Source organism: Neoarius graeffei, chromosome 19 (genome assembly GCF_027579695.1).
Source record: "Neoarius graeffei isolate fNeoGra1 chromosome 19, fNeoGra1.pri, whole genome shotgun sequence".
NCBI classification, from domain to species: domain Eukaryota; kingdom Metazoa; phylum Chordata; class Actinopteri; order Siluriformes; family Ariidae; genus Neoarius; species Neoarius graeffei.
This window is the reverse complement of record NC_083587.1, coordinates 7,983,447-7,994,552: the sequence shown is the minus strand read 5'-3', so window position 1 is coordinate 7,994,552 and position 11,106 is coordinate 7,983,447. Positions and strand designations below refer to the sequence as shown.

Below are 11,106 nucleotides of genomic sequence, written 5' to 3'. Positions count from 1 at the left end.
CTGCCGTCGGAACAACTGCCATATGGTCCTCTGCCAGCTCGATGGCCTGATCCAGCGGCGCCGGGAGATGGCACTGGACCCACTCCGCTGTTCCTACCAGAAGTCAGGCGATGAATTGTTCCAGCACTACCAGGTCGATGATTCCCTCAGTGTCGCGGTTGTCGGCCCTCAGCCACCACCGGCAGGAAAAGTAACTGAATGGAAGTAATGGAAGCGCTGCCATTGCTGCTCCGGGGTGCGTCCCACACATTGGAGGACGGCCCTGCGGAGGTCGACGTAGACCAGCTGGCTGTTGGCGGGGATCTGTAGCATGGCCAGCTGCACCGCGCCCATTAGCAGGGGGAGGAGGCGTGCCATGCGCTGTTCCACCGGCCAACCCCATGCCTCTGCTGCCTGCTCAAAAAGAGCGAGGAAGTCTTCGGGGTCGTCATGCGGACCCATCTTCATTAGGGTGAGGTGGGGAGGGTCTGCAGCAGTGGTGATGGTGGACCCCGCTGACGCGAGCAGGTGCCGGAACGCCTGGCGATCTTCCTGCTGTGCCAGCACCAGGGCTTCGAACCATTGTTCCTGCTCCTTCCAGAGGGCGACCAGCGCTGGCTCTGTTGGGCCAAGGCGAGGGCATGGACCAGGTCCTTGAAGGGGGAGGACTCCATGGGGCTGTTCTCTTCTGTACTCTGTCCCGGGTTTCGGCACCACTGTAGAAATAGTTAAGGTGGGTGGAGCACAGAAGCATGGCAGGCCAGAACTCATCTCATCTCATTATCTCTAGCCGCTTTATCCTTCTACAGGGTCGCAGGCAAGCTGGAGCCTATCCCAGCTGACTACGGGCAAAAGGCGGGGTACACCCTGGACAAGTCGCCAGGTCATCACAGGGCTGACACATAGACACAGACAACCATTCACACTCACATTCACACCTACGGTCAATTTAGAGTCACCAGTTAACCTAACCTGCATGTCTTTGGGGGAAACCGGAGCACCCGGAGGAAACCCACGCGGACACAGGGAGAACATGCAAACTCCACACAGAAAGGCCCTCATCGGCCACGGGGCTCGAACCCAGGACCTTCTTGCTGTGAGGCGACAGCACTAACCACTACACCACCGTGCCGCCCAGGCCAGAACTGAGTTTGCAAAAACCCTGTTATTTTAGCCTTTCAGCTTTATATTTATTCTCCCACGTACACACACACACACAAGTGTTCTGGTTGGGGGAGAGCCCCCTTCCTCTGCTCTCCCTCTCCTCTTATAGGGCGTGGTCACTGGGGAAGACACACAAACACAGGTTAATTCCCATCAGGTGCAATGATTCTGCCCCTTACCTTCCCTGACTCCACCATCCATTCACACACCGAAGCTTGACCACGCCCCTGCTACCACAATACATTAAAAAGAAAAGAAAAATCAATCATTCAATCAATCCCAGCAAGCCACAGGACAATCACACAAACCTTCTTTACTGAGCTAAGACAATAATTGTAGATCTGACTGTGGAAACAACAATGGTGATGATAGTGATACACAGTCACATGGTTCCTCAGCCGCAAAAAGAAAAACAAAACAAAAAAAACACAAGTCAGCATTTCAACTTTAAGTATCTTCATTACCAGCATGAGCAGAGATAAATTTTCAGATCTTTTTTTGAGAATATCTAGAAGCAACTACACTGTATGGCCACACAATGTCATTCCAGTACCAACAAGCTTTTCCTGCCCTTGCACTTTGCCCTTACTCTTCATGCTCTCATCTCTGTGAAGGCCACTGGTAAATTGGTGAGGACAAGCCTACAACGTTTGAATAAATCCATTTGAATAAATCAGAATAGGAAATAAAGCCTCAAGGTCTGGAATACTAAAAATGAATACTGTTTTAATAGAACCTGGAAGTTGACTGGAGTATTGTGTACAGAGTATCACAGTCATCGTCAACACAACTTCTCAGGAGTTTGCTTTCACATTTGCCAAAATGCCCGAAACAAACAAGGTCCATTCATTTGTTTCTATTCTTTTGAAACTGAGCTTTTCATCAGCCTTAAAAGACTGAAGAGAAATCACTATTTATAATAGATTTTCTAAATTATTTCATTGTGTTGCATATTGCAGGTGCACATAATTTGGTAGGTTAAGCCAGCTTGTGCAAAACGAGTTTTGGCACACAACAATATATATGCAGTATAGTAAAAGCAAGTGCTGTTAGAGATGTTGCTTGATGGCTCACTCACCAGAAAAGCACTTCAGGGTACCCTTTGATAGCTCAGTTGGAAGAGCGGAAGACTGTAGTTGCTTATGATGGCCACCCTTAGGTTACTGGTTTGAATCTAGCTCAAAGGAAGTGTTTGCTCCGACAAAGTGTCTGATGTAATTTTAGTAATAATGTTGGGGGGGAACACCCCCAAGCCAAGACTTTTCCCTGACTGGGAATCGAACCCATGCCGCGGCGGCGAGAGCACCAAATCCTAGCCACTAGACCACCAGGGAGTGCCCAGTGATGAACGGGAATGGCCACAGGACCTCTGAGGACCACCCGTGGCTGGGTGTAATACCTTTGAGGCTCTATGTACTGTCTGGGCAAAGTACCTCTGCAGTCCTCGAGTGGCTTGGGGTGGTACCTTTGTGAACCTGTCATCATGTCTGTGTCTGGTACCTTACGAGCATCTCATGGCCAGGCGCAGTTCCTCCGAGGCCCTCCGGTGGATGTCCCTCTGGTGCTTCTCACAGCTGAGTGCAGAACTTTTGGCTGGGCACAGTACCTTTGGGGCATCTGCAAAAATAAGGCAAATTTTAAGTTACATCTTCACAAATTATTCTCTGGGATAGGGTTCTGTTGTTTTTACAAGTTTGACTGACCTTGACATCTAGCCCAATATTATTGCAGTTTTTCTGGCAGGTTGCTCCTTTTGATACCAGCTTATTGTGCTGATACTACAATGAGCAAACAAATGTGAATTTAGTGATATTCATTCACCAAGGCAGTTAACTGTTAACAGTTTATTACTGACTGAATGTCCTCATCTAACCCTCAAATTTGACTTTTATTTACTCAAATTCACTCTTGACTGTATGTCTGTAGCTAATGCACAAAGAACCCAACCGGAACATTGTCATCAGGTTTTCCAAAGTTTTCTTGGATGACAATAGAAAGGGGAACTTTAATACAACCAAAAGGGAACATTTTCCAAAAGCTTTCCCGAGGTTCCCACTTTACAAACATTAGGAGAAAGTTAGGAGAAAGATCCATCAACCAAAGCATGCAAACAAAAACTGCCGTTATACATACATGTAAAAATAGTTAAGGTGGGTGGAGCACAGAAGCATGGCAGGCCAGAACTGAGTTCGCAAAAACTCTTTTATTTTAGCTTTTCACCTTTACATTTATTCTCCCACGCATGCACGCACACACACACACACAAGTGTTCTGATTGGGGGAGAACCCCCTTCCTCTGCTCTCCCTCTCCTCTTATAGGGCGTGGTCACTGGGGAAGACACACAAACACAGGTTAAATCCCGTCAGGTGCAGTGATTCTGCCGCTTACCTTCCCTGACTCCGCCCTCCATTCACAGACCAATGCTTGACCACACCCCTGCTGCCACATACCCCCACTGCCCAACTCAGGCCGGGGAGCCATCCGTCCTGCAGCTGACTCCTCCCCCCTTGACAGGCAGTGGCATGCACAGATAGACACGAGGTGGTGCTCAAGCACGTGCCCCTCTGCCCTCTGTCCAAAAAAGTGCCCTTTTGAATTTTTTTTTACAGTTTACTGAGGCCAATGTCGACATGATCTTTTAGAAAAGCCGCAGCATTAAAAGCGTGTGTGAAAATAATGTCCCGATGTGTGCCCCCTCCGCACACACACTGGACCTCTGTCTCTCTTGCTCTGTCACGTGAACAAGCGTGCAGTGCATTCAATGTGAGGTTGCAGCAGCATAGCATCCTGGAAGCCACGGCCTTGTCGTAGCGCAGACAACACATCGGGCAGTCAGTCAGCTCTTCCCCTGCCCCACCAGCCAGGTAACACATGAATCAAGTGAAAATGTATTGTTTGCCCTCTAAGCCCAAGCTGTAATTATTTTGTCGTGAAGTAGCCCGTCACATACAGAAACAACTGCACATAAGTATTATATTTTTTGCTAGACCATTTTCAGATTTAGGAAAACAAAAATTTCATTTTCTATTTTGTTCAACTAGAGATTCCTGGCAAAGTCAAAAAGCCTTGATGTAATAAATTAACATTAAGTGGTTGTTTTACACCTTTAAAAACTAAAATGGGTCAGTGGTGACCCGAACACAAGAGGAGGGTTAAATCTCAGACTTTTATAATAAGGTGTTCCACATGCACAAAAAAGTGCCCTTTTTTCCCTCCAGAGCACTGGCCAGGACTCTGCTGTCTACCTTCATCTTAACAACAAAGGACACTCATTTCAGGATTCCAACGTACGCATTTTAGCCAGAGAGGATCGTTGGTATGAGCGAGGAGTTAAAGAAGCCATTTTTGTCAACCTGGAACGGCCATCACTGAACAGAGGTGGGGGTCTAAGACATAATTTATCAGCCACCTACAATGCAGTCCTTGGCACACTTCCCAGACAACTGAATGCACACCAAAACCCAGCTGTTTTCAGTGGCTCACAGGAGGACAGAGAGAATGAGCATTCCATTGATCACCTTAACGGGCAATCCATTGATCACCCTAATGACTCTGGAGGCCATTCACATTCAGCCCCCAGTGACCCACTCCAACAGGATGACTCAACGACACCTTAGATGAGCTTTTCATCCATGAGAGGATAAATACCTGATACTCCCTACCAGTCAGACAGAACTGAAGAAGCCTTTCGGATGAGAGGTGAAACGTCTTCAAGAATCTTCAAGCAAGTCCAGTTGCTCTCTTTTACCACCCATAGTTACTATGACCTGGATGACTGAGAATATTCACAGACATGTTTCCACGCACTTTGGGATGAGAACCCTTCGACTGGTGCAGGAGTATGAGAGGACTTCCAGAAAACTGGCAGACTACAGGAACCACCTGCGTTTCAACCTGAGATGCCGACAATCCAACATTATCCCCACTAGCCTACGCATGCATTCAACGGTCAAAGGACACAGAGCTGAAATAATCCTACAGAAAGCCCAGAAGCAGCTTCTCAACGAGAGAGTGAGACAAGTACATTTCACTATTGATGCTCTCCAGAACAAGACTGAACTGATGTTTGAAGAGTTGGCAGTACTTCTTCCCAGTGAAGTTTTGGAACGAGTCTCTGATTTCGCGGAGAAGGCACAGATTTCACAACATACCAAAGGCAAGGAACGACAGATACGCAAATTCCAAACATTGCTGTCTAAAACCACCTCCTCCAGGAAGACAGAAGTGCTGACTTGGAGGAAGAAATCTGACCAGGCTACACAACCGGACATAGAAGAGAAATGGGTGAAGAACTTATCCGATAGGGTACTCACCCAACCAGAGAAAGATGTTTTATCCAAGGGACTTAACTTTGCAGTTTCACCAGAGCGGATACCAGTGATAGATCTCATCACAGCCACAGAGTCAGCCATCAGAAACAACAACCTGACCAACACAGAGGCAGAACAACTGAAGGTATCAGCTGCTCTGTCCGGTGCAAAAGCACCCCCCTCCAACCTCACCAGCCAAGAAAGGAGGGCTCTTACATTGCTTCAAAGAGACCGGGACATCACCATCCTTCCTGCTGACAAAGGGAGATGCACAGTGGTGCTAAACACAGCGGACTACCACTCAAAGATGACCAGTCTCCTCAGCAACACAACCACCTATGAAACCTTAAGACGGGACCCCACCAGTTGTTACAAAAAGAAAGTTGTTAGCTGCCTGCAACAACTAGAAAAGGACCAAGCCATCAACCAATCTCTGTACTACAGATTGTACCCCGGGGAAGCCGTTCCTCTCATATACGGACTCCCCAAGATTCACAAGGAAGGAGCTCCACTCAGACCTATCATCAGCAGTATAAACTCTGTCACCTATAACATTGCCAAACACCTAGCCACCATCCTGGCTCCTCTTGTTGGGAATACGCTACATCACATCAAAAACTCCCAAGATTTTGCTACTAAAGTTGCAGACCTCAAACTAGACTTGGATGAAACCATGGTTTCTTATGATGTCACTTCTCTTTTCACCTGCATTCCCACCACAGAAGCAGTTGAATCTGTTAGAAAATGACTCCTTCAAGACAACACCTTACTGGATAGAACGAACCTCACCACGGACCAGATTTGCACCCTGCTTGACCTCTGCCTGACTACCACTTATTTCCAGTTTAATGAAAGTTTCTACAGACAGAAGCATGGATGTGCCATGGGCTCACCGGTGTCCCCTATTGTGGCCAATCTTTACATGGAGGAAGTGGAACATAAAGCTTTGACCACTTTTTCAGGAGTTGCTCCCAGCCACTGGTTCAGATATGTGGATGACACCTGGGTTAAAATCAAAGCCCATGAAGTGGAAGCCTTCTCTAAACACATCAATGCAGTGGATATTAACATCAATTTCACTCGAGAGGACGTAAGTGGGAATAATCTAGCCTTCTTGGATTGTGATGTACACATTAGACAAGACAGAAGCCTTAGCATCGAGGTCTACCGGAAACCCACACACACGGACCAGTACCTACTCTTCGATTCTCACCACCCGCTGGAACACAAATTGGGGGTCATTAGGACCTTGCAGCACAGGGCTCAGAACATCCCTACAATGGTAGAGGGAAAAGAGAAGGAGCAGAATCACATCAAGAAAGCACTTCAGAACTGTGGGTATCCCAACTGGTCTTTCTTCAAGAGCAGGAAAAGGAATGTAACGGACAAGGAGGATAACAGGAACAAACGCAAGAACATTGTCATTCCCTACATTTCTGATCTATCTGAGAAACTCAGGAGGATCTTCTACAAACACAACATTCTGGTACGTTTCAGACCCAGTAACACCCTGAAGCAGAAATTGGTCCACCCTAAGGACAGAATACCCAGACACAAACAGGACAACGTGGTGTATGCAATTCAGTGCAGTGAGCAATGCATGGACTCGTATATTGGTGAAACCAAGCAACCGCTTCACAGGCGTATGGCTCAACACAGGAGAGCCAGTTCCTCAGGCCAGGACTCTGCTGTCTACCTTCATCTTAACAACAAAGGACACTCATTTCAGGATTCCAATGTATGCATTTTAGCCAGAGAGGATCGTTGGTATGAGCGAGGAGTTAAAGAAGCCATTTTTGTCAACCTGGAACGGCCATCACTGAACAGAGGTGGGGGTCTAAGACATAATTTATCAGCCACCTACAATGCAGTCCTTGGCACACTTCCCAGACAACTGAATGCACACCAAAACCCAGCTGTTTTCAGTGGCTCACAGGAGGACGGAGAGAATGAGCATTCCATTGATCACCTTAACGGGCAATCCATTGATCACCCTAATGACTCTGGAGGCCATTCACATTCAGCCCCCAGTGACCCACTCCAACAGGATGACTCAACGACACCTTAGATGAGCTTTTCATCCATGAGAGGATAAATACCTGATACTCCCTACCAGTCAGACAGAACTGAAGAAGCCTTTCGGATGAGAGGTGAAACGTCTTCAAGAATCTTCAAGCAAGTCCAGTTGCTCTCTTTTACCACCCATAGTTACTCATGTTGACAGAAAACTCACAAAACCCATCAGTCATTAAATAAATCCCAGCTCACATAAGTCGGGAAGTTCAGCATACTTGCTGACCAAGTATGTACAGTGTTAGCCCAAAAAGGATATGATTTTTTTTATACTGTCATTTAATAAATCTAAGATCACTCAAGTCAGGGAGGTCAGCATCCCAGGGAGAAGCTGAAGTGGCCCTGCATTACCTGCTCTGACCATCAGATGGCAATAAATCTCAGTTCACTTTCGTCGGGAAGTTCAGCACCATTGCTAACCATTCCAGGGAAGAAGCTAAGGTGGCACTGCATTACCTGCTCTGACCACCAGAATGCAATAGTGGGCTATATTGGCCTCCAGTGAGGTTTTGCAGGCAGACTGGTGTACCAGAGGGCCCAAAACAAAGGAAGGGCCATTAAGGAGGACAAAGAGCCATGGGGGTTTGGGTTGCAGCCTGGGTTAGCAAGTTGGGTTGCAGTTCCATGGCCTGATTAGATAAAAAAAAAGTTGAAAAATGGAATTAAAAGTTAAATCTATCCCAAAGCCTCCAAACTTGTTATATGAATTTTGGCCAGTATACAGGTGCTAATCAGTGGGTCCAAGGGTCCAGGGTTGGGTTGCTTTCAGCAAAGTTTTGGCCTAAGCTGTGACTGTCTCTCTTGGAAGAGAACACCAAACTTATGGTCAGTTCCCTGTAATCTAATGTCTTTTTATTTTTCTGTATTTCCTGGTAGTCCTCTCACACTCAATCCTCTCTCTCTCTCTCTTTGATGATGATTAAGACCTGACTTTTTTTTACCATGGGCATCAGGCAGATAAATGACAAAGTCCCACAGTTCAGGGTTAGCATGTATGCTGACTCACCAAGCACATGAGCTTTTTACACCTGCATATGTGCTTTTCATGTATAAAAGCACCACAAAAATATCAGGAGGGGTCATCAGGCCTGGGTTCAACACACCCCTCTAGAGTCTTAAATTTCAGAATTTATTTATTTTTTTTCATAATTTTTTTTTTCTCCCCAGCGCATGTGCTGCCAAGGCTAGGGCTCTCAAGGCCAGGGCTCTCGAGGCCAGGGCTGTCAAGTCCAAGGCCTTAGAGGAAGTTGTGCAAGTGGACAGAGAACCTATAAAAACCATCAGAAAGGGTTCTACACACCCCTGCACAGTGTTCGCCGACTATGAATATGATTTATGAATATGATTTTTTTTTTTCAGAAAAGCAAAATTTTGATTAAATCTTTGACATGCTCTTTGACTTGTGTTAAGTTCAGGAGAGAACTATTCAATTTCCAAAATAAGGCTTTCAGACTTGCTGACTGAACTCCAGACAATGATATTGATAAATGGATCGCTCTGTGATCAGTCAGAGGCCATCTATCTAAGATAATGTTTCATACTATGTTAAAATCCCCCCCCCCCCAAGATTAAAGAGGCATTAGGATATTTGGTAAACCAGTCAGAAATTTTCTCTTCTAAGGTATCAAAGAGGGTGGTATTCTCCATAAAAGAGTGGTATCCATAAATAATAATGTTAATATTATTTATGGCTATTATCATAATAATAAAGTGTCCTGAGGAATCTATATTAGTCTGAATAATATTTCCATTAAAGTTATATTTAAAAATTCCAACTCCAGCTGAATGCTCAGATCTGTGAGCTAACCATATATCGTTTCCCCACTGTGACCTCCAAAAGCTTTAATCACTGGGTGTTGAGTGACATTCTTGAAACAACTAAAAATCTGTCTTGTACTTCTTTGCAAACAAAAATAATGCCTTACATTTCGTATTATCTTTAAGACCCCTAGCATTGATAGACAACAAAGACATGAAATAATAATATGAAAAAATTTTGAAAACTAGAGAATTTCAACTTTTTCTCACAACACTTGATGTAAATGAACTCTACAACAGATCAATGAACCTATAGCCTGAGCAGTAAGGGCAAGTAGGTCAATACATATATGCTAACTTATCTTCAATAAGTATAAATTCAACCATGAGGAAGAAATCCAAACACTATTTAACCTTCTCAGAAAAAAGGAGAATATCATATAATTTGAATATAAAAGTAACACATTGATTGATAGAGTTTTCAAACAAATAAGTTTTTTTTCTCCTTCTTTAATTTTAAGTGACACCAAATCATGACAGGAATGCACCACCACCTGGTGACTAACGGTATAGCATGCAAACCTCAGCTTCAAAGATTTAAATGAGAAAGATTGATATTGCTTAATAAACCATATTACATGCTTTTTAGGAGTTTAACCCCATAGAAGGCAGTACTACACAAGAATGGCAGCAAATAGAAAAATTGTTTTCATTCACTGTTACTATTTTTTTTTACCAACAATATATGCAGAGCCTTTGAAGCCTGCTTTCTTGCCCTCTTTCCCAGCCTGTTCAACTAACGGCCACAGTTTGCTTCTTGCATCCTTGATCTCTTGAGTCAGATAATGTTGTGGCCTATCTAGTTATTATGGGATATCTGTGACTGGACCTGAAAAACTAAAACAAATTAAAAACTCAACTAAAATTAGTCAATTCCTCAAAATAAAGCTAAACCTACCTATGCGCTTGTAAAATGAATGAAGAACTAAACTGAAATTAAAAAACAAACAAACTGAACAACTAAAAAAAAAGATGAAAATTTCAAAACTATAATAATTCTGGTGAGGACGCTGTGTAAAATATAAATAAAAATAGAATGTGTTGGTTTGTAAATCATGGAAACCCTGTCTTTCATTGAAAACAGTCCAAAGAAAACATATCAAATGTTGAAACTGAGAAATTTTATTGTTGTTTGAACAAGATATGCTAATTTTGAATTTGATGCCAGGAACACATTTCAAAAATGTGTTCCTGGCATCAAATTTTTGTTTTAACAAAACTCTGTAAATGTTTGGGAACTGAGGAGACCAAGTGCTTTAGTTTTGAAAGAGAAATGTTGTCCCATTCTTGCCTGATTATAGGATTTCAGTTGCTCAAGCATTTGGAGTCTCCTTTATCATATTTTGCATTTCATAACGCACCAACTGTTTCCAACGGTAAGATTTTCCAAGTGACCTGATGGACAAAATTCTGGTAACATTTTCAAAGTGAGCTGATGGACAAAATTCTTCACGTTCTAAAAGAAAATACATATCCTATGATTCAATACAGCTCATCTTAGAGCCGAGCACAGCTCAGTAGATAGGACCAAGGTTCAACATTCTTAGAGTTACATTTAGAATTTCTGAAACTAAAGCATCCTTCAAAAAAGCCACTGAAACCTGTTTTCTGAAAGCTATCTCTGACAAAGCTCAGCTCACAGTCTGACCATGGGCTGTGACCAGCAACCAAAATCAAATCAGGTTGCAAGATATTGAAAGCATTTAGCTGCAAATTTGCACTTAATAAGTAAAACTGCCTTGGGGTGAGCAGAGAAAATGC

At 44.1% G+C, this 11,106-nt stretch overlaps 1 non-coding gene across 1 annotated transcript; it reads right to left on the bottom strand.

Moving 5' to 3' along the window:
- Positions 1-2,405: 2,405 nt before the first annotated feature.
- trnae-cuc (transfer RNA glutamic acid (anticodon CUC)) lies at positions 2,406-2,477 on the bottom strand. Its single transcript has one exon. It is a non-coding gene; the product is annotated as a tRNA-Glu (tRNA).
- Positions 2,478-11,106: the final 8,629 nt, after the last annotated feature.